Here is a 23,068-nt window from a genome sequence, read left to right as displayed (position 1 = left end):
CTCAAATATTTCAGATCACATACTCATGCTGTATGAGAACCACAAGAACATATTAATATGGAGTGCATTTTAAAGCTTTGTGTACTGCAGTAAATTCGCTAAACTAGAGGCTGGCAGAAAAGAGGACGCTGGTGGTCTTTCATTCCCGTTCCAAGCATTCCTGGCCACTGGCAGGGCATTCCAAGGGTTGGTCCAGAACTTCTGCAAACCGACCTTCTGCCCACCTCTGTTCCAGGGCATCAGAAGATTTCCCAGCGCATCCAGAAATCCTAGCTCACATATTCAGAATCTTCTGGAAAACCTGCTACTTAGATGGAAGCAGAGGTTCCTGGAGACCACAGGTTTTGACTCGGATGTCTAGGTCAACCACTCTGCGTGACCCATTGCTGGAAGTTCTTACTTGCTGATAGCATGATGTTGTTTCCTACAAGTGGCCTCCAGTAACTGTGCGAAGGGCAAGGGAAATAACCCATCTGGCAGAAGTACTATCCAAAACAGGCCTACCATTCCCACCATGGGCTGAGTGGAAATCCAGAGCTCTAGTTATTCTATAATGACGACTTTAGGGCCACTCAGAATTGGGCATCACTGGGCCATCCAAAGGCCTCTGGACTATCTTTCAGTTTCTGCCTTATTCCTTTTACCATTTCCATCAACTCATGCAGGGCGGTCCAACTTTTCATCCCTCAAGGGCTGCATGAGGACGTCGACCCAGAACCTGGGGGCCACACAGTGAATTGTGTCTCCTCCTCCAACCACAGCCCAAGCACAATGACTGCTCCTCTGGGGTGGTCCATCCCCTTTTTCCCAGTTTTTCCCACCCAGAAACCCTCCCATGTGACCCTCCTTCCTGAAAACTGGCATGCTGAGCCTCCTGAACTTGAGCTGTCAATGTCTCCCCCGCATCTACTGCCCGGCTTCCGCGGATGAGCCCAAAGGTACTACGCTCCTGGTGGAGTGGCACAGGGCAAGCTTTCGGCAGGTCACCAGCCTGACCCGCTCTTTTCCTGAGCTTGTGGGGGACGCTCCGAGCAACAAGAGGGCTGCTGAACAAGGCCTTGGGGGCTGCGTATCGGACCACCCCAAGCTAGTGGATGAGCAGGATCTTGAGCTCCGCTCTCACATGTGCACATCTGGAATCCACTGAGCTCCGTGCACGAGATGAATTCTGAAGACAGGAGCCACAGGAGCCTTCTCTGAAGGTTCCCACGAAGGCACTTGGGCACACTGCAAGAGTAGCTAGGTTAAAGCCAAATTATCACTGCAGGTTCATTAAAAAGGCATTAAAGTCACTGCTAGAGACAACTCCTTGCTTGAATTTACAGCCAACCGTAGAAAGAGCCTCAACTAGACACACCTTTTCCTTTGGATTATTGAAATTGATCCTGCTGAGTGCACCTTAAAGCTACCCAGATAGCCAGCCTGGTTTCAGTGCTGCACCTGCATGCCAGCCACCTGCCCACAAAAAACATGGCTGAGAAATGACCATGCCTAGAAGAGTTGGATGGAAATTCCAGTGGAGCAGCAGGAAAGTTTTCCGTACACCCCTTGCTTCCTGTCCCCTTTGCTGTATCTTCTGACCTCTCAGGGAAGCATCAGTAGGGTGCAGCTCCTCCCCACGCCTCAGCTGGGCCAACAAAATCTGTACTTTGGTGCTCCCGGAGAGGTCATCTCCCCTGCCTTGCTCTTTGACATCATGCAGCATCAAACCCCGAGCTTGGTACCTGGGGAACACTTACCAGAAAAGTTGCACTGTGCACTGTGGTTTTGCAATTTTATTTTGAGGCATGCTTTTATGAATTGCAGTCCACTTCAGAGGCTTATTCTCAGTTCAGAGTATGTATCATTTAATCCGAAAGAAAAAAGATGGAAGGTAAAGCAAGCATAAAAGAACCCTTAGTGCTGACACTCTGAGCACATGTGTCCCTCTGAGACTGCTCAGTGCTGGAAGAAGAGACGCTTCCCTGAACCCTTGATTTCAGCATCACACCTTGGCTCAGGGCCCCTGGAATGGCTCCCAGAGGTCAGAAATAAGGCCTGTCCAGGAGTTGACCCTCTAAGGCACAGCACAAAAGGAAAGGGGGCTGGGAGGGAGGAGGAAAAAAGCAGATTCAGGTGATAGAGTCTTACTTATAGTGGCCACGCTTTGTGATGGATTTGCTGCATGGTGTAATGTTGTCTTTTTACATTATTTACTGCTAATTCCAGAAGGCAGTGCTGTTCCAAGGCAACATGGGAACATGTTCAAATTTCACGACACAGGGCAGGGAATCAGGGAATGCAGTCCAGATCGCCCACTCCACCATGGGCTCAAACCCTTGCTCTACTGTTGGCTTTGAGACTTGGTCTACCCTGCCTCACAGGAGGTTGTAAGAATAAGGATATTAAAGTCCTTTGCCTGCAAAAAGATATACCAGTTATACCTGGTATTACCTCCTTTAGCTATGGACAATTCCAGTTTCTTTGCACCTTCTGTCTCCTGGGACTTTGTCCTGTGCTACCCAAGGCTTGCAGCCTCCTCTCGGGCGTGGGGTCTGAAAGGGCTTTCTTGGGGGGGGGGGCAATGCTGAGCTGGCTGGGGGAAGTCCTCCTTTCACACATCTGTGAGGGGTGCCAGCTTGGAAGAGAAATGGTGAGCCCGTCGTGCTCTGAAAACCTTCCCAGGCTGCTCCCCGGCCGTTACAATCGGTGCTTTATCCGCGGAGTTAGCGTGCCTTTGGCACTGAGGCGGTGGAATGGCATTCGCTTCTGCGCCATCCGCAGATCGCAGAAGTGCTGGATCCCGACCCGCCCGAGACCCGCAACCAGCTGTTGTCCCGTGACCGAATGTCAGAAGAAATAGCTGTGGGTGAGGGGGTCACTTTGAACTACAAGAGCCTTCTCACAGCGCACAAAGCAGCTTCCTCCGGATTCCAGGAATGGCATTCCTCGCAGTCACTCTGCAGCTGTGAGTGTCTGGGTTGCACACATTTTCCAGGCTGGCGAGCTGGGGGTCGGGGCGTGAGGGAGAGACCAGGAATGGATGCCCTTCGCGGCTGCCACTCGGGGCCAGGTGGCACCCTCAGACGTGTCCCCAGACCGTGCGGGCCAACTTTGCTCACAGTGGTCCATCCTCAGGATGGGACGGTCCAGGTTTGCCCCGGAGGGGGTGAGCGATCCACTTCCTAACCGCCAAATTTGATGGGCGAAATGCAAACTTTGCTCCTGCTCGGTGCTTGTTGCGTGTGTAGGACACCTCCCAAGCACGGAGAAAACTCAGGCTTGACCTCTGCACTGCCCTGGGCGTGTGGAACGGAATGGCGGGGGGGGGGGGCTAGACTTGGCCTCATCACCTTCAGGTTTGATGGGGGGGAGTGCCCCTGTGCATTGGGCACAGCTTCCCCCTTGTTAAATCCCATGCAACTCCTCCAAACCCCTAGGATACACAAATATCCAATGAGCGTTTCTGCACTGGCAGCAGTACATGTTAACGGGATGGAAGGATGGCAGCCAGTGGAGCTTGAGTGAGAAGCGGGATGCGGTTGCAGACAAGGCTGAGGCAATGGCAGAATGCATTAATAGAGTTTCCAGCCTGGCCTACAGCCAGGGTGGGCAGAAAGCGGATCTTCAGGCATTTGGGACTTCCCTCCCAGAGAACCCTGCTGGCATGGCCAAGGGTCAGGGATGCTGGGAAGTGACATCAAAGCCCTCTGGAGATGCCAGCCTTTGAACTCAATTCCGGACTTGTTTGGCACCCCTGTGTAATCACCTTTCCACAAGGATGGCTTGGAGTTGGCATCCTGACTCCCACACAGAGTCTGCTGAGCATGGGGAGGGGGTATTTGCTCTTCTAAGTGCGATGTACCCGCATGTTTTGCTGGGAATCCTCTTGCAGCCAGATTGCCGCTTCAACAAATAAATCATCCGGATGATGCGCACCACTTACTCAGCCACTGAAGCAGTTCTGCCCCCATGGCTCCTGCGTTCACCCCCGGGCAGAAGACGGATACGCTAGCTCGGATCTCTGACGTTGGAACGTTTTCCTACTATTTCAGCAGATATTTGTCTACCCGGAAAGTGCCGTTACGGACGAGGCACTTCTGGTCAAAGCAGATATGCACTTCACACGAGGAAAGGATTTCGGGAATTCTTGGTGTGTTGCTTTGCGGCCAGGCATTAATCCGTCTTGCTCTGCACTTAAAGGTGCACAGACCTGCTGGTGCATCAAATTTGTCAGGTTTTTGTCTTGCTCTTCCTTTCTGAATCTCAGAAGCTGGCCTAATTCTGCCAAATCAGTCACACCAGTTGCTGTTCATTCTTCCTTTTTGGATAGGGCAGTAACTGCTTCGAAACTCTTCTGCTTTGTAGAAATCAGATGACAGATGTTCTTCCTTGAAACAAAGATAACAAATACCCATTGCATCCCTCGGCCATACCTGCTACAGATCTTCAACTGTTCAGAAGAGGAAATGTTTCTGTCCAGGAATTACAGCATTGCAATTCAGTCCTACTTGGGAGTGCATTTTCGAGCTGTTTTGTGTGAAATATCCCGAGGTAGGGTTCCCTTGACTCTTAAAAAAAAAAGTAGTTTAAAGAGACAAATCTGAGTCAAAACAGATGTGTTGCCTTTTCCTCTTGTGTGTCAGATTGCAGCATTACTCTAGCCTATGTGCTCAGGATATCTGCAGAGGGTTGCTTTCTGTAAGTGATCTGGAGGGGGAAAATGAAAAAAAAAAAACACCTAGATTTGTCATCTCTGCTGTACAGAAACACTTCATTGTTCAGTGCAAACTCTATCTGGCAGTTCTAAATAGTAGTTTGAATGTTCAAAGCAGTTTTCATTCATGATTTCCCCCCTATTTGCTGTGGACTATCTTGTTCTAGCCATTTTTGTTGTATGTGGCAGATTTTGGCCCAGTTCGCATGTCCCAATAAGCCAGGATTATTCCAGGGCAAACCTTGAATTCTGACTTGGCAGGCCTGAAAAATCCTCTGCAGAAGCAGTGTGGTGTAGTGGTTACAAAATTGGACTGGAGACTTGGGATATCCAGGTCTAGGCCCCACTTGGTTGTAAAGTTATTGAGTGACTTTGGGACTGGCACTCACTCTCAGCCTAAGCTACCTCACAGGGTTGTTGTTGTGAGAATAAAATGGAGCTCTGTAAGCCACCTTGGGTTCCTCACAAGACGAAAATGGTAGGACATAAGTACAATATTATATAAATAGCAACAATCATTAAATGTTTTGCTGTTGACTTACAGCTCTGCTTTGTTGAAGAGGACACAAGCCAAAGTTCTTAGTTTTACCAGAACGCTAACCTTACAATCCTATGCATGTTTGGACAGAAAATATATCCCATAATACCCAGCTGACTGCAGAATGCTGGGATTTGTAGGGTACCTATTCTGTCTAAGCATGCATTCTTGTGTGCCCTAAACAAACCATGGCCTGTGGAACCATGGTTTATCGTGACGTGTGTTATCTCGACGGGAGCCAGTCACCTGAATCCTTGGTGGTCCCATACTGGGCTTGCTAGCTTGCAATTCCTCTAGGTCACATGCAGGCCTGAGTGGTGCTTTTGTGGCAGAAGGGTGGGATGGGAAGGTTCTAACAAAACCACAGGAGTGATGAGCCCTGCATTATGCATGGAGAGTGTGGCTTTGAAGGGCCTCAGTCCTAAGCACCTGGACAAGAGTGCCCAGGGCTTCCTTCGGCAGGGCTTCCTTCTCCTTAAGATTGGCTGGTTCCAAGTCACTTAGTAGCCATGCTCAGTCAAGAACTGAACGAGCCTGACTCTTCACAGGACCCATGGGGCAAGCAAACAGACAAACCAGGCAGCTTTTTCAGAACTACATTCTTCTGTTTTAGCCCAGAAGAGAAGCAATTGTCAATGGCTTTGGAACAAGCCAGGATAAGAAACCAACTTCAAACCCTTGTTTTGTATCCTGGCTTGTTCCAACACTATTGACCATTGTTTCCTGGTTTGGATGAAACAGGAAACTGTAGTTCACGTAAAACCTTTGGACTGTCTCACTCTTGTTGCAAAGGAGCTCCGTGATTGCTGCAAGACACTTCTTCGGCTCATGCAAATATCTGCACAGAACAGACAGCATTGATGGCAGAGTGGGTGTTCGGGGTTTGGCCACCTGGGCGGAGCCCCACATCTTCTACAGGGGTCCTTGCATTGGATCCCCCTGGATTTGCTGCCTTCGCATCCATAGATGCGTCACCTCTCGCTGCCTCTGCACCTTTGAATCTTCCCATCTGCATTTTTTCCGGGACTCAGACGGCTCCCTCCCACATGTCCTTTCTACAACGGGGTCTTTCAAGACACACGGAGCATTTGTAAATAGATATGTGCTCTTCTTCCCTTCCTTTCTTCTTCCTCTGGACCGGAGGCCTGCCTCTTCCCTGTACCTTGCACTAATTGGTGACAAACTCCCCCAATCCAATAACTGATGGCGTGGCGGCTAATTGCAACAACTGTGCGCTAAAGATGAGCCGGCCCTTTGGTGGGCAAGCACCCGGTGTAAAGGCAGCTGCATCGAGGCCACTTCTGATGTCTCAGCCGCCTCCCGTTGGGCAAATACAGAGCCACGGATCTGTGGAGGTGCATGAGAGCAGCTGAATGGGGCCCTCCCTCCTTCCCGGTGGATTTGTGGTCCAGCAGCAGAAAAACCCACACAGTTGGCTCTGGGTTTACAGTGCCAGTTTCCACACGTTTCCAGCCGCTGTGCAGACGTGCACCACGCTTACAGGGTAACCACACCAAATGGGTGTATGCACATAGGGGGCCTGTGTGATGAAGCATCTGCTTTCAGCGTAAGGTGAACCCGGACGGATCCGTGTGTTGTTTGATCACTCCAGTGCACCGTCGGGAAAGCGGCATCTGCCCCACTGCCTTCTCGGGAATAGTCCTAAATGCTCCGGGTCTCACGATGATCTTCTTTGCCATGCTTCTGCACACCAGCTTCTCCGGTGCGAATCCTCACCATCCGGTGCTTCCAGCTCTGCTGGAGTTGGAGCTGCAGAGAGAGTCACGTGGGACCCCGCAGAGTTCTCTTCAGCCCTTGGTTCTGCCCATTTAGGAGGCTGGTGGAGGGCTGCCATGGTGCCGAGAGAATGGATATCCCATTCTTTGCGAAATGGATACCGTCATTGGATGCAATCCGGCAGAGCATTTGAAACCATTTTATGGTTCTCATTCCATCCTATTCAGCCTTCACACTCTCCGCTGGAACACCTGAAACGATTTTTCTTTCTTTCTCTATTTGCAAAGGGGCAAGCAGTACTCACAGATTAACTTGTTTTTTAAAGCCTTCCCTACAGTCCTGCTTTTTGTGTCTTTTGTTGGTCATATTTTTTCCAAGTGTGCTCTAACGTGCTATTCAGTCCACTGATTCTGAGCGGATATCATATGGATAAAGAAGCTTTTTGTACATTCTCAGATTTTAGGATTCTGTGTTTGGTGCAGTCCAATTTGTTTGCTCCCCGTTGCCACCCCAGGGATAAAAGCTTTGCATTCTCTTTCCACTTGACATATAGCTACACCCTTCTCTTTCTCTTGCATTCCACTCACTTTTTCAATAAGAGTATAAATTTATATGCATTTCTCTATTGGACTTCATTTTATCTTCCATTCTTTTTCTCCCCTTTCTGTAAATGTACTGCTTCAATGCCTGAATTTTCATTGGTTTCATTTCCACATTCCTTTGGAATCAGAGACCAGGCAGAGTTTGTTCTGTGAGACTGGAAAGCATCTGTGAATGCAATCATTGCATCATAGCATATAATGGGGTTCTTTCTGTTCCCCGGCCTTCTGCTTGTGGGTGCAGGAGCATACATCTTTTGAAATATATACACAGATCTTTTGAAATAGGTACGCAGTTCTGTTTTAAAAACAAAACTAGCAAAATTTGCCAGCCGAATCCCTGGATTTTCCCTTTGCATCCCGGTTATATTCACGTTCCCACAACATATTCAAGCACCCAAATCAGTTGGGCTTGTTTTGCTATCCCTCCCTCCCAGTGGTGAGGAAAAAACATTGGATGAGCCGCAAGAGCTGTCCCCGGAACCGTGTAGTGTTGACATAGCAGAGGTCAGAGAAACAAGCACCCCCTCACACCCCCCGGCAGGCAATGAGGAAGAGGAAGGTCAAGATCTCTTCTTGCTGATGCCAGAGTGTAGGACACGGAATAATCAAGTCCAGTTGCAACCACCCATGTTCAGACTAGATACCAGGAAAAGCTTCCTCACTGTCAGAGCAAAATGACAGTGGAACCAGCTGCCTGGAGAGGTGGGGGGCTCTCCCACACTGGAGGCATTCAGAAAGAAACTGGGCAGCCCTCTGAGTGGGAGGGTGTGACGTGATGTCCTGAAACAGCAGGGGGTGGACTCGATGGCCTTCATGGCCCCTTCCAGCTCTACTGTTCTGTGAAATGCTGGGCCCATGGCCCGTCTCTTCAGAAAGCCTCTCGCCTCCTCTTGTGCCTTTCGCATTTGGTTATAAAGGGTTGAAGGCTTCATACAGGTGCAGGGAGAGAAGAGGGTCCAAAGTAGGACTTCCAGGGTGCAGCCAGGACCCTGCTGGTGCAACGTTCCCTGAGAAGCCACCATGAATACAACTTCTTTGATGATGTCCCACTGCTCATTGGCCAGTTGCCCGTGCATGTGAAGAGGTGCAAAGTCTCCAGCAGAGCCGGACTCTGCCCCGTGGAGTAAGAAGTGACTGCCAGGATGTGGCCAGTTAGATGGTGTTCATCCATCTCTCTCCTCAACACTTTCTGGCAACCTGCCTGCATTCCCTTGTCCTCTCTATTCCCCTAATTTCAGGGTTCATGTGGTCATGAAGGTCCTCTCTGCCAGTGTTTTGCATTACCCGACCGTGAGGGATGCAGGTGGCGCAGTGGTTTAAACCGCTGTGCTGCTGGGCTGGTGGATCGAAAGGTCGCCGGTTCGAATCTGCACAACGGGGTGAGTTCTCGTTGCTCCATCCCAGCTCCTGCCCACCTTGCAGTTTGAACGCGTGCAAATGCAAGTAGATGAAAAGGCACCACTTCGGTGGGCAGGTAACAGCCTTCCATGCACCTCGGTGTTTAGTCATGCCGGCCACATGACCAGGGAGACTGTCTGCGGACAAACGCCGGCTCCCTCGGCCGGGAAATGGAGATGAACACCGCCCCCGAGAGTCAGGCATGACCGGACTTAATGTCAAGGGGAAACCTTTACCTTTTTTACCATGAGGGAAGCTTCTAGAAGGAGTGTTTAGGAAGAGGTAGAGTGCTCTGCTGGAGGGGTGTGTACCTGTGGCGTCAGGGAAGTTTCTGCTCTCTGGGCTTCCTCCACCTGCCGCCCTCCAGGTGCGCTGGAAGTCAACTCAAGAGTTGGTTGCCTTGACTTGGCAGGTTGGCAGTTGTTGTCCAGCACATCTGGCTGGCAAAGATCATGGGACGGAGTGCCCCGTAGATGCGGGTGAAAGCCGTCTTGCATGTTCCGCCTCCCATAAAGGCATCCAGCAGTCGGCATTAGAAACGGTGCATCCTTTCCCTGTTGGATGCCTGCCCACTCCTGCTCAGCAAAACTTGAAGTCTGGCCCACCCACCACTTCAAAATTAAATGTTGAATGTTCTTGGAGGGTTTGGTGAGTTGGAAGTTGGGGAACGGCCCAGTTCATTCACTCAGTGGAAAGGTGTAAACTAGATCAAAGTAGATGTGCGCGTATGTGTGTTTCACATTGTTTGTGGGTCGTGTTTGTGTTTTTATTTTGACTTGGGTGGCATAAAGGAAGCTGCAACGAGTCGGTCAGGGGGGCTCTGGGGTTGCAAGGAGGGGGTCTTTTCCAGCCCTGTCTGGAGATGCCAAGGATTGAAGCCTGCCTTCTGCATGCGCCGCAAGCATTCCCAGTGAGCTCTGGCCGTTCCCCAGTGTTTCCTTCTTGGACATCTGGGGTGAAAGCACAGGAGGCTTTGGCATCTGGGAATGATTCAAGTGGATTTGGAGGAGTTTGGCAACACGCCCTGCCTCTTGGAAGGAGGCGAGCATCCACAAGGCCTGGAAGGAATGGCTACCACTAAAAATACTGCTCTGGTGGGAGTGTGTGTGTGTGTGTGTGTGCACGCGCACACGATTGAGAGAGAGAGAGAGAGAGAGAAAGAGTGGCGCCATCGGAAATAGCTGCCTCGTCTTCCATCGGCAGATATGACAGCTACAGCTACAGCCTCCCATGCCCTGCTCCACCGCCATATTTAGTATATTTACAGCCCACCATTCTTCCTGCCAGGAGTCCTGGGTAGCTGACCCAATCTTCTTCTTCTTCTCCATTTGATCTTCATGAGAACCCTGTGAAATAGGCTGGGCCGAGAGTCCATGAATGGCTCAAAGTCGTGGTCAAGTGGGCTTCATGGCCAAGTGGGGAATAGAACCCAGATTTCCGGAGTCCCAAGCCAGGACTCAGACCACCACTCACACTGCCTCTCCATGGTCTTCTCACTCCGTCTGACTTCCCAGCTTGCACTGTTCAGAGGGTCCCCCTTGGCATCTGAATCTGATCTGTGGAGAGCAGAAATAAGACTGCAGCCCTAACCCCAGCCCTCCCCAACCCCGTGCCTTCCAAAGCAGGGTGGCAGAGCCCTGTTCACATGCAGAAACTTGCAGGTTCAGTTCTCAGCAGCACTGCCAAGCATGGCTCTGGACTTAGATGGACCAAGGCAGGTGGTTTCCTATAGAGCGGCTTTTGTGTCTCTACATACGTTGGGCAACGAGGTTGGGGCTGATGGCAACTGCAGCCCGTGGCCTCTAGAGGGCGCCTGGTTGGGGCAGGGACTAGACCCACTGCTTCGGGAGGAGGCCCCTTGAAGGCAGTCAGTGCTGTTATGTGCCATCGAACCATCTCCAGTTGATGGTGATGTGAGTGGAAGCCCTCCAGAAGGTCTTGTCCTGCTCAGCCCTTGTAAATTCCAGGCTGCAACTTCTTTTATGGAGTCCATCCATCTCTTATTCGCTCTTCCTTTTCTTCTCTCTACCTTTGACGTTCCTCAGCATGATTGTCTTCTCTGGGGAGCCTTACCTTCTCACAGTGTGTGCAGAGCACGAAAGCCTCAGTCACAATAAACGCACAGAGAACCAGGTCGCAGGAACGTGGGCTGAAAGCAGCCGCTTGGCTAGGAAGCAGGCCGGCTCAGTTCTGGAGACTCGGCTGTGCTCCGATTACAACCTGGAGTCCTGCATTTGCAGGTGCAGATTTGCAGCTACAGAACAGCAATCTCTCCGGCCTATTTCAAAGCCCTCCTGGTCCAGAGGCAGCACCAAATGCCCCCCAAGCAGACATCCTAACACTCGGTTTTCTGCATAGGACATGAAGAGAGCCAGAGCCAAAGAAGCAAACAAAGCTCTCCGGAAAAGAAATCTTAAAAGAACAGGATAAAAACATCACTGCTAAATATTGCACCTCTGAGACCTCAGTGCCAAGGTGTTCTACCCAAGGCTATTTTATGCAACGTTCCGGGTTCTTTTTTAACTTCGTGCTTGAAGCGATATATTTTTGGTTCCCAAAGCAAACACACGTCACCCCTCACCCCATGGGCTCTCCTTCAATCTCTGCAAATGAAAGGTTCAGAAGAGGCCGAGATCTTTGACTTGGTTGGTCTGTGGTCAGTGGCATCTCCTCCCCCAACCACTTTGAGAGGCTGACCCCTGAATTATAAGGGGAAGAAAGCATCGCAGTGGCCAGCAATATTTTTGGGTTCCTGTGTGAAAGCTCCTGAGAGTCTGAGCTGCCAAGTCCTTAAGTTCCCAGGAAGTTAGCTTGCCATAAATCGCAGAGATTTCTTCTTTTCCTCTCATGAAAAGGGTTTTTTTACTTAGAGATTAGCCACCCTGCTGCAGGCCCGATAGATTTAAATCACCCCTGAACCCGGCAAATGAGTTGTCTCCCTCCCCCGTTGAATATTTTTCTGGGATAATCCCGTAGCGTCATGCTTGGGACAGGCATTTGAGCCCTGGGCTTGTAACTAAACAGGGCTTATATAAAGGCCGCAGCCATAATGATGATGTTTGGTTCTGCACTAAGGAATTAGCAGCTTTGGAGGGCAGCTGCAATTATGAAATTAATGGCTTTTGAGTTGCGAATCTGTACACTTCTAAAGGAGTTCACCTGTCAACATAAGCACTGTGTCATATATGAGGGTTGATGAGTACTGGGTAACACACACCCAACATCATAACTGCATTGTGTTATCACCGTTGGTACGAATTCGTTGTTAGTGACTTAAGGGCACAATGCTGTCTGCTTTTAGACAGAAGACGCATCCTCCAACTTGCAGCATTCCCTATTCTGGCTGAGGAATGCTGGGGGTTTAGGACTTTTGCTGTCTAAATGTGCATAGAATCGTGCCTTTAATTCAATGAACCAGTCCTTGCAACACTACAAATGGTTAAGAAAGGTTCTCCGTGGTTCAGGACTAAAGGACAGGTTATGCTAAATACGTGCTTTAGAGTTACCCCTCTGGTGTTCGGGTTACTCACAAGTAAGTGTGTAGCACGCTTGTCCTGCTTGGGACCACCACGCATGAGGAGTGGGGGTTCAAACCATTCCCATCTGATTCTTCCCTCCCACCACGGTGCTGCACAGGGACAGGGGTATAGCAAGAAAAGAAATGATCCATCGGCACTCATGGAAATCTCCCATCCGACTGCATGGTGGTCCCGATATGCTTGCTTCTGTCTGAGTCCTGAAGGAGCAGAGGAGCAGTAGGTCTTGAATGCAGCATATAGGTTCGGCCCATAGCATGGTGCCTGAATAGAAACGCCATGGTTTGCAATCAGCTAGCTGGAGGGAGAAGCTAAGATGTGGCGTGGATGTGCAAACCGTGGTTTGTGCTAACTTGGGTTTGGCAAGAGATCTGAGTTGACGAAGCCTGGGTAACAGGCATTGCCCTGCCTTCAGAGACTGCTGCGCCTTGAGCGCTGAGGCACCAAACCAGAATTTGCAGCCATAACGCCATAGCGCCGTGCTTGAGCAGCAGTGGCCTGCACTTTCCCTACCCTTCCTCATTTCTGTCCGTACTGCCTAAATTAACTTGCAGGTTCTCTGCACTTCACTCAGGAGTCCAAATGCCACAAGCACTGGTCTATTGATTACCTGCAAATGCAGCTTTTCCCTGGATTTTGATGCTTTCCCAGTAGCAGCCCAGCAAGTTCCTGACTTCCGTTTCACTTCCTCCTATCCCTGCAACAGGAATGTAAGGATCAAAAACTGCTGAACATGTCACCAAGGTGCTCCTGATGTTGATGGCCTCCGCCGTTGCTGCTAGACTTTCCTAGAGGGCCGCCAAATCAGGAAAGGACAAGGGCGTGGATGCTAAGGAATGCCCATGGGCTTCCCTTAGTCTGAGTCCTTTGCAGACAAAAACAGCTGCTCCAGAATATTGTGGATAACTGTGAGATTCTCCAGGATTTCCTCTTCTCTCGCCCCCTGCTAAGTTTCTAGCAGCATGCATGCAGATGCATTTTGAAAGAGCAGAGTGGAATGATGTCTGATTTGCGGGGGAATGGCAGTCACAGAATGATCTGTCCCAGATTTTGGTGGTGACGGAGGTTCTGGGAGACAGCGCTCACTTGGGCAGTGTGTTTCACGCGTCTTTCTTCTGCTAACCTGGCATCGTCCTGACTGGGTGCGTTGCCACAGGTATTTTGCAAGCAGTGCCTCACCTGGCAGGTTGGAATTCACCATAGGGGCATGTAAGCCGAGATGATGGGGCTCTCATGGAATGGCAGCTTGCTGAGAACCACTTTTGCTCCACTTACTAAACCCAGCTACAGAAGAGAATACCTGAATTTGAACAGCAACGCATGGAAAGCTGACTCCATTCCAAATGCTGCACCTTTGCTCAGAAATCGCCCAGCACTGGAGAGACCCTGTTTAATCAGCACCTTCCATCGCTGCTGTTTGCAGTTGGCAATGTAACCAGGGGTTTTCCGTGTGCGTTCATTACCACTGAATCTCTGGCACCGTTTGTCCTGAAGCTCTTAAAACCGTCAAGTGTGTCTCCTTTCCGAGAAGCTGCCTGCTCACTTCTTGCTCTCCCTGCAAATCCATAAGGAATGCCAGATTAAAATTCTGCATTGGATGGCTTGCCTTTCTGAATTGTTTAAACATATTTGTTCGTTAATTTGATTTTCAAAAAGAGCATTTAAGTATATCTTGGGGCACCAAACATCCTGTTTGGAGCCATTTTTTACTGCTCTTGAAAGGATTGCATGGAATCAATCGGTGGCTCACTGAGACCTCTAAGTAAATCTTGTGCTTAAATACTTGCATAGTGTAGCTGGGGGTGAGAAGAAATTAGAAGCGACTGGGCTGGTGGCAGTAGAATGGACCGCTCCGCCCCTCCCTATGCCCAGCATAGACCCCAAGCGGGCTGCTCAAGAGGGATGCTTGCTCCTGTATCCTCAGCACAGGCTGCCCTGGGTTGCTGCAGAAGGTAGGAAATTGTGTGGGCCGAGCATTTTTATGGATGCTCTTGCAAGGCTGCAGTCCAGATGGTTGTGTTCAGGATGTGTGATAGGCTTTGTGGCTTTTTAAAATGCTTGAAAGATCCCGCCGAGTGGGCATAGACTGTCGAAGTTCCTGACATCCTTCTCTTCACAGGCGTGGACCTTGGATGCTGACGTAGCAAAGTGCTGAGGATGGACGTGATCGAATGGAGATGAAGTTACCGTGCCTGGGATTTGAATATATCGGGGGCTTTCTTGGAGGATTGCTGTAATTTAGGTAAGTCGCACTTTTGGGGTCCTGTTCTCCCATCGTGGGCTGGAGCCGCCCCAGACGCTGTGGAGCACAGAACATAGACTTGGTTTAAGCTGCCTTGACACGGTTTGTGTACATTTTTGTGGAGGCCTTCCCTGAGAAAGAGCTGGGACTCATTTTCCTTCGCATAAGAAGTGATGGCTTTGAGTTCACCGTGTGATAAGAATCCAGGCACCAGCTTGTGTGCGTTTCCTTTTTGGGACTCCAGAGCCCAGGAAAAAGCGGAGCTGGGAAGCCGCTTTGTTAAGCTTTGTGCCTTTCCCCCATGGGACAATATGACGGTGGAGAGCGGCTCTTCTTTTTTGAGCGGGGGGGTGATGCATTACGTTGACGCTGCAGCCCACATCAGAAGAGGAACCTGCGCTCGATGGAGCACAGGTGGCTGGAGGCATCTGCCCTTCCATTCAGGTCTCTGTAGAGCTGGCTGGGTTTGGCTCTCCAAGCCACCGTTGCTCACATAGGCCACCCCACCGCCTTGCCCCATTGTAACATGTGTTTAAAATGTCTCAAGTAACGGCCGAGCACCAAAGTGTCAAAACACGCGTGTATTCAAGCCAGCGCTGGCCCTGTGGTGTTGCGGAGGAAGCACAAAGCACTGAAAGATGAAACGAGCTTCAAAATGGCCTGTTTTGGGGTGGGGGCTTGCCTTTTAACATGGTTTTCCTTACCATGGCAGGGGGCGGGTGTTGCATACCCTTTATGCAGAGCAGTGCCAAGAGGTTAATGCGGGGCATGAGAGAAAAGGCCTGGGGTGGACTTTTGAGGCCGAGCGTCCTCTTTTGCGGGCAGGGCTCTTCCATATCTTGGCCCGCGCAGGATCCACAGCCTGGCACAGAGGAGCTTTTAGGGTCCCCTCTCTGGGCTGGGCCCGGGGTGTGGATGGGGTGGGGGGCAGGCCCTGCTAGTCTCATGCGCCTGCTAGTAACTGGGGTTGGCTCCTGGCCCGATGGCCGTAGAACCTCATGATGATGGGCATGAATGTGCATGTGAACCTGTACCCTGTAACAAGCCACGGGTGTTGCAACTGGAGAACCACACACAGGAACACGCTGAGTAAAGGAGAAGTAAGAGGCAGCACCTCGAGAGGGCTGGTCGGAGAGGTGTCTGCAAGCAGTGCTTCGTTAGTCGTCTTGTTATTGTGAGTTCCTCTTCAGTGCTGGAAGAGATGTGCCACCACTTTTGCCTGAATGCAGATACAAGCATGTGTGGCTTTGTATTTGTTTGTTTGTTTATTTATTTAAAACTTTCCTATCCCGTCCGCTGCTGAGTCTACTGAGGTCTTGAGATGGTCTTTGTGGTGTGATCACACATCTGTGTACTGTTCAAGTCACCACACCGAAAAAAGGCTTATTGTAAAGTTGCAGAAAAGGGCAGCTAAAATGATCCCGGGGCTGGAGCAACCCCTGTGAGGGAAGATCGCCAGAGCTGGAATTGCGTAGCTTAGAAAAAAAGGCAGGTAAGGGGAGCCATGATGGAGGTGCTCAGAATTTTGCGTGGGGTGGGAAAGGTGGGGAGGGGGTCACTTTTCTCCCTCTCCCATCATTCTAGAGCCCAGGGAGGATACCGCAGGAAGCCGATGGGTGGGAGATTCTGGGCAGATGACAGGAAGGACTTCTTCACACGACTGTGGAAATCACGTCCTTGAGATGTAACGATGGCCTCCAGTTGGAGGGATCGGAGAAAGGCATGGGAGAGAAGGTTCTCAGTGGCTTCCAGGCGTGTGGCAATAGGTTGCCCTCCTCTTCAGAGACAGCATGTCTGTGCAGACCAGCGGCTGGGGACCTTGGACAGAAGGTACCTTCAGGCCCTCCTTGTGGGTTCCCTGGGCGGCTGGTTGGCCCCTGTGTGAACAGAGTGCTGGACCGAATGAACTGGCCCAACAGGACTGTTTCCACGTTTGGAAGTGTTAAATAGCCGGTTCCTTTTGCGTTTTTATTTCAGCAAATCCAGACATGAGTAGCACAAGGCAGCATTCATTGCCTTGAAGTGGTGATGTTCCTTTCATTAATTAACGTTGCTCCTTTAATGGCAAGCTCTTGTTTCCAGAGTTTCTAATAACAAATGTGTAGCTACACGTCTCCATTAGAGAAGACAATTGGGCTAGTGTAAGAAGGAGGAGGCAGAAGAAGGAGAGGAAGAAGGGGAGGAAGACCAACAATGGGTTGGATCAGTTCCATCAAGGAAGCCACGGCCTTCGGTTTACAGGGGCTGAGCAGGACTGTCAAGGTCGGGATTTTTTGAAAGGTGCTCGTTTGTAGGGTCACCATAAGTCAGAGATGATTGAGCAGCACGTAACACATTAGTTACTCACCCACAGCGAGTAGAATCCCCAAGTTACCGATCAGACAAGCAGGGAAGATGTTGGTTCTCTTGGGCAATATTATCATGGGCAGGCTTAGTAGATTTCATGACTTTCTTGCCAGGCTGTTCTAAACTGTAGATACCAATAGGGGGAAAATATTGGTGCAAGAAAGGTGACAATTATAGGCATTGGTGATGGTACCTTGGGTGGACACCGTGTAGTTGGCAAAAAGCATTTGGTCAAGTATTTGTAAAGTGTTCCTGTTATTATGCCAACATGAATCATCAGCAGGTTTGATGCTTAACCTAAGCAGGCCTTTGTAATGAACAACATTACTCTGAAACTATGAAATTAACTTTATGGATTGTGTGTTATCATTTAATGTGGGGTCAGGCTTCTGTTGAACGTTTCGTGGGATGGTTCTTCTCTTTGGACTTTAGTCTGGAATGCCGGGATCAGCCTCTGCAGTTTTGAGAATATATCATGAATCACACTAAGGCATAGCACCGGGGTGGGAGCGCGAAAACTGTTGTGCAAAGTAGAAGACAGCAATTCTTCAAGCCCATCCTGACTTCATGCAATAGTAAGCAATCAGTTAACAAAACTGGATCATTCAGCTGACCAGCTAGCCAGTTCTAAGGTATATTCCAGTTTTAGAAAGTCCAACTAGAAAATAGGAAACTATATTGTCTTAAGAATCTTGCTGCTGTGTGGTACAAGATAAAAGGCAAAATGCTCAGTGTTTTTCCCTAAAATTACAAAGCTTGTAGACAATGCTTTTAGCAGAACTACTATCCCTTTCTGCATCCAACAGTGGATGGATGTATTAAAAACCTGAACCTGGGCAGCATCAGTCGTATGCATCAGGGAAGCTGGGGTGCTGTGTGCTATTTTCGGGCAAAACTAAGTAGAATATGAATGGAAGAGAGATCAGAGGATCACCCTGGATTGGGCTGGGCTTTGAATTTCAAAGCAAGCTATTAAACCACATCAGAAATGCATTTCCAATAGCAGTGGAGTGGGGGAAACTCCTGAGGAGGTGAAAAAAGCTCCGTATTAGATCGGAACAGGGCTGAAAATGGTGGAGCTGGCGAAATGAGTCCCTTATGAGAGCTTAAATCCTAAATACTTCCACATGACCTCAGTTGCTGGCAGATGAAGGATAGCCTTTTCCACCGGGTGATTTTAAGACTGCTGGGTTGTGTGGGGATAGCAATGCTTATTCCTTCCCACTTTCCCATCTCTTTTCCGCCTGGCCCCATGAGTACCCAGCCCTCAGATTTCTGCCTGAGGAGTGATGCTTAGGAGCCCTTCCTGGTATTCCCAGGAGGTGGAATTATCATTGGGATTGACGTTGGCTTGGACGCGGCTGTGGAGGGGTGCGCGCCATTCATGGTTCTTCTCTCAAAGATAAGAGCATCCATGCTCTTGAAAAGATGACGTCTGTTGTGCGCATGAACCACTTGTGCCGATTGATACTGTTCCCATGAATCAGGGGGAAAGGGACTTCCCTGCCCTGCCCTTTTCCCCAGGACTTTGCATCACCGGCTGCTCTTAACTGGAAACCTCTTAAGCAGAAGCTGGATGGTCCCTTTCCCCAATTGCCACCTCCAAGGAAGGCTTGATTGGTAGCAAGAAGGACCTCCTCAGTGGTGGCCCCCAAGTTATGGGGCAGGCTTCCCACTGGGGACCACCTGGCACCAGTCTTAATATCCTGTCAGCGCCAGGTTCAGGCTCTCTTCTTCCAAAGGGCATTTAATTAGTTTAATGGGGCTTTGTTGGCTGCCTAAACTGGTCTTACGATTTGCTTTGTTCAAGCTGTTCTAATTCTTTATATGTGCTATTAATCTTTTACAAAAGTTTTACATTTTTGTGCGATAACTTTTTTATGTTGTTTTAATGTGGTTTGTATTTTATACTGTATTTTTATGTGTTGTAGTAAACAGCTCAGAGAACTTCAGCTGTTAAAAGAAAGTAAAGACTAGCAGTAAAGACTAATACACTCCCAGGAATGTACAGTTCTCAGCTTACATTCTTGGCCTGAAAGACACAACTGCTCCGGATGGCAATAGATCCTGTGATCTTGCCAGCTCTCGGGAATGTCACCAAGAAAATGGGAATCGCTTGTAATGCGCATGTATCCGTATCACTGCGTGATTAGGTTTGTATGGGATTCCTTCTGCACAGAAACAAAATAGCATTTCCTTGTTTTTGCGCTGTCCTTAAGGACAGAAATAGCATTTCCTTATTTTGAGGGTGTCCTTAAAACAAAAAAGGAAACTTCTCCTTTCAAGTTAGTTTGCAATACGTGTCTGGCTATCCTGTATATAGCAGCATTAGCCTGGAAAGAAATTTGGCTGGAAAGCTCTCCCTGGGACCCGTTGTCCATTTATTCCTGTGGCGAGATTGCAGGACTCTTCGGATGCCGCGCGATCTCCTGGGATTTCCCCCCGCACGCCCACCCACATGTAAACTGAACAGGTTTTCCTGGAAGCGGCACAAGCGAATCTCTGCTCCCGGTGTCCTTTCCGGGTGCGTGGGGACGATGCGGGCCACTCTGCTGAGTGTTCAGGAGGCGCGGTATTTCTCACAGCTCCTCTTGCGAGAGGCAGGCAAATGACCCCTGATAAGGATCGAGTTGGGCTGGCCGCTCTCCCACGCCGAGCTCTGTCTCGCTCCGGCAGCGACTGGAAAAGCTGTTCTGTCTCTGATGCAGTCCTGATTTTCTGCTGGGGGTGGGCCCAGGGACCCTCTGCCTCCTGCAGGGAAGGCTTTGCTCACTCACAGGCCGGCCAACAGCGACGTTCCTTGCCGCCTTCCGGGGTTGCCAGTAAGTTTGAAAGGCGAATCATCACAGAGCAGCTATGTGCAATTTTGCACTGTCAACTCGGAGGAGCAGTGCAAATGCGGGGGGGGGGGGGTAATTTCAGAGTGGGGGCTCAGAGCCCCTCCAGTGGAGAGAGTGGCCACCCTGTGAATTGAGTTGCTCCCCCCTCCATGATGTCAACGGATCAAAAAAGTGCCATGCACAAAAGTTTCCCTCCTGCAGCAGCCATGACATCCCGCAAGTTGTGTGGTTTTTGCAGCGCGATCGGGCAGATGGTGTGGGTTTTAGTGACTGCAAAAAGATGGTAATGAAAGCAAGAGATTTCTTGCCCCTTTTGGACTTCTAGCAAGTGCAGAGCTTCCTTTCCGGGAAAAGATTTGTGTTCCTCCGAGGACGCAGCTTCTCGAGCTTTTCATGCAAATGATGGGAGAACTGTCAGCAGATGTGCACTCACCAGCAAGCAGTTTGAGGATCCTTTGGGGGCGCTGTGCAGCTCCCCACTTCCTTGCATTTCTCCTCAGAATTGGTTGAAATGATTCGAAATGGGTAAAGCCCTGCACGGGAGTTACCCCCACAGAGTGCCTAAAGATTGGATGCATATATCTTTCAGACAACATAGCAATGAGAAATGAGCTGTAAGTTCCTTGTCGTATTTTTAATCAACAGTTATCAAGGGTTTGCAGCCAGGGGAACATTAGCATCTGTGCAAAAGCTGTTGCTTGTTCAGATTCCGGAGATCTGTGCTCCCAGCTCCCATCCAAACAAAAACAGAGCTGCGAGCGCTTAGGAGGATAATTGAAAGCCAGCAAACACACTCGCAGTGTCTGTGCCAAGTTTCAGGAAAGCATGAAGCTCTGTGGGTGACTTTGGGCCAGTCACAGATGCTCAGCCTATCCTACCTCACAGGCCTGTTGTGAGGTTAACAATGGGAAGGAGGAGGACTTTGTACTCTCTGATGTGGCCACAGGGAGTTGGGGAAAATGAACTCTTATCTTTAAAGCGCAGTTAAGGTCCATCCGAACCAGCAGTTTGGGCTAGTTTAAAACTTGTTTTGTCAGAACAAGCCAGGTTTCTAAACCATGGTTTAAGCAAACTGCAGGTAAAACTAAGTAGACCTGTATCAGAGGTGTGTAGGAAGGAAAAAGGATAAAGAACTGTACTTTAGCCTCACATCCAAATTGACTCAGTGAACTGCCAGTCGGCCGATTTGAGATGCATACATGTGCATATTTTCACCTCTTTGCCGTCTTTTTTGTTCTGCCCCAGATTAAGCCCTGCCAGCATAAGAAAATCTGATTTCAGTTGTGCAGAAAATTACGTTCCAGTGCACTTCAGACTCTCAATCCCTTACATAATGTTCCTTACACCTTATCCCTTATGGAATACCACATTTGGTTCGTTCAGATCACTAATAGTTGTAAATGAAGAGAATGGTGATGCTTCATTTTTGAACGTTTATATCCAACCAAAACAACCTAAAACCGTAGAAATGCAGTCAAGAAATGAAAGTAAAACGCCAACAAGAGCCGCATCAAGAATGCCAGTGCAAGTTGGGTCTCGTGCTTGAAGGCCTGCTGGAAAGCTGAACTTGGGCCTGCATTTATGCTCGTATCTCACCGTGCTGTCAAGAAATCTCAGACTGCCCCTTGCGTAAGAGCATTTCCTGCCTTCACGGAGAGTCTGTCTGTGGTCAGATATTGTTGGACTGGCAGTCAGTTGACAGCTGTTGACCAGTCAGTTGGCTGCAGCCCCAGCCCTTAGCGTCTGCTCGGAGCATGTGTTAGAAAGATAGCAACTTCGTGTGTAAGAAGCGTGCGTGTCCACTGCTGTTAGGCAAAGATGGGGGGTGGCTGCTCCTTCACTCTTCGTTGTTTAGTCACAAAGTTGTGTCCGACCCATCGCGACCCCATGGACAACATTCCTCCAGGCTCTCCTGTCCTCCACCATCCCCCGGAGTCCCTTAAGCTCACGCCGACTGCCCCCGTGACCCCATCCGGTCACCTCAGCCTCTGCCGTCTCTTCTCCTTTTGCCATCAATCTTTCCCAGCATCAGGGTCTTCTCCAGTGAGTCCTTCCGTTTCATTAGGTGGCCAGTTTGAGTTTCTTCACTCCCGCCAGACGACAGCTCACAGCATCCCTCACCTTTGGCCATGGAACCAATGAGGCCTGGGGTCCAAGAGCATCCCAGAGCCACAGGTTTCCTAATGCTAGTCTGGGGGCTTTCAGCTCCAGAGACCGGGTTCAGCCATGGTTCTGCTCCTTCACGATCTTTCCCGCCTGCTCCTTCAGCTATCTCTCCAGGTGCTGAAGACAGTGGCTCCCAGAATTTCACCTTCAGGACACCTTTTCCACATAGGCATGGCTGTTGCCAAACCCCATCCATCTTGCAGCAAACGTTAGGGCCCTGTGTGCAATTTACAGGCCAGGTTGACCCTATCATCACCCTGCACGGACTGAGAATGTTCCCGTGGAGAACGTTCCCGATGGCTTCTTGCAGGTTCGCTGGCCGAGCGGTCTTTCCAGGCAGCTTTTGTCTGCCAGCTTCTTGTGAAGGAGAAGTGTCTGAGCGGGTTGAACGGGAGGGGAAGGAGGTGGACCTGGCGGCGGCAGTCCTGTGAGGAAGGACAGTGGCGGGCAGCTCACAACACAGGCGTGCCGTAACCTGGGTCAGTTCGGAGCTTTGCCCATGGGCCAGGAGAGCCAGCTTCCATTCCTTCAAGAAGCAATGGTGTAAATTATTTCCCTGAATTGTTCTCTTAGCTCCTGGGGAGAAGCGAGGTTTTCTGCCTTGCTAATTCTTTCTAATCCTTTTATTTTGGTTTTGCTTTGCCTCTGCAGGAAGCCTTTAAAATATTTTGTCAGGGGCATGGACTGCAGTGAAAGCAAAATCCAGGAGTTCGCTCATTCGCTTTCTCTCTCACTCGTTCTGGGGTGTGTGTGTGTGTGTGTGTTGTGGCCTCATATTTTCCCTGTAGCTGTTAGTGCTGCTTCAGCTGCATTGCAAAAGGGACATGAGGAGGGGTGGACTCAGGCTGCTGAGACAGTAACCTACTTTCCGTGTCTGGTTGACAGCCCAACTGGAGACCAGCGAGCCTGCAAACAGCCGGCAGGGTGTGAGAAGGAGCCAGTGGCAGTTCCCGCTCTCTCCGTTGCC

The 23,068-nt window shown here is 49.9% G+C and overlaps 1 protein-coding gene across 1 annotated transcript in view; it reads left to right on the top strand.

The window, feature by feature from the left end:
* The window catches only part of LOC123017537 (protein tyrosine phosphatase type IVA 3-like), a 79,002-nt gene that overhangs the window by 5,961 nt on the left and 49,973 nt on the right, over positions 1 to 23,068 (top strand). The window contains exon 2 of the mRNA XM_044418948.1: positions 14,627 to 14,749. The gene's annotated coding sequence lies outside the window, so the exon portion shown is untranslated. The remainder of the gene's footprint in view (positions 1 to 14,626; positions 14,750 to 23,068) is intronic.

Source organism: Varanus komodoensis, unplaced genomic scaffold (genome assembly GCF_004798865.1).
Source record: "Varanus komodoensis strain SLA01 unplaced genomic scaffold, ASM479886v1 scaffold95, whole genome shotgun sequence".
In the NCBI taxonomy this organism is placed as follows: domain Eukaryota; kingdom Metazoa; phylum Chordata; class Lepidosauria; order Squamata; family Varanidae; genus Varanus; species Varanus komodoensis.
The sequence above is the reverse complement of the archived record's forward strand: the minus strand, read 5'-3'. Positions and strand labels throughout refer to the sequence as shown.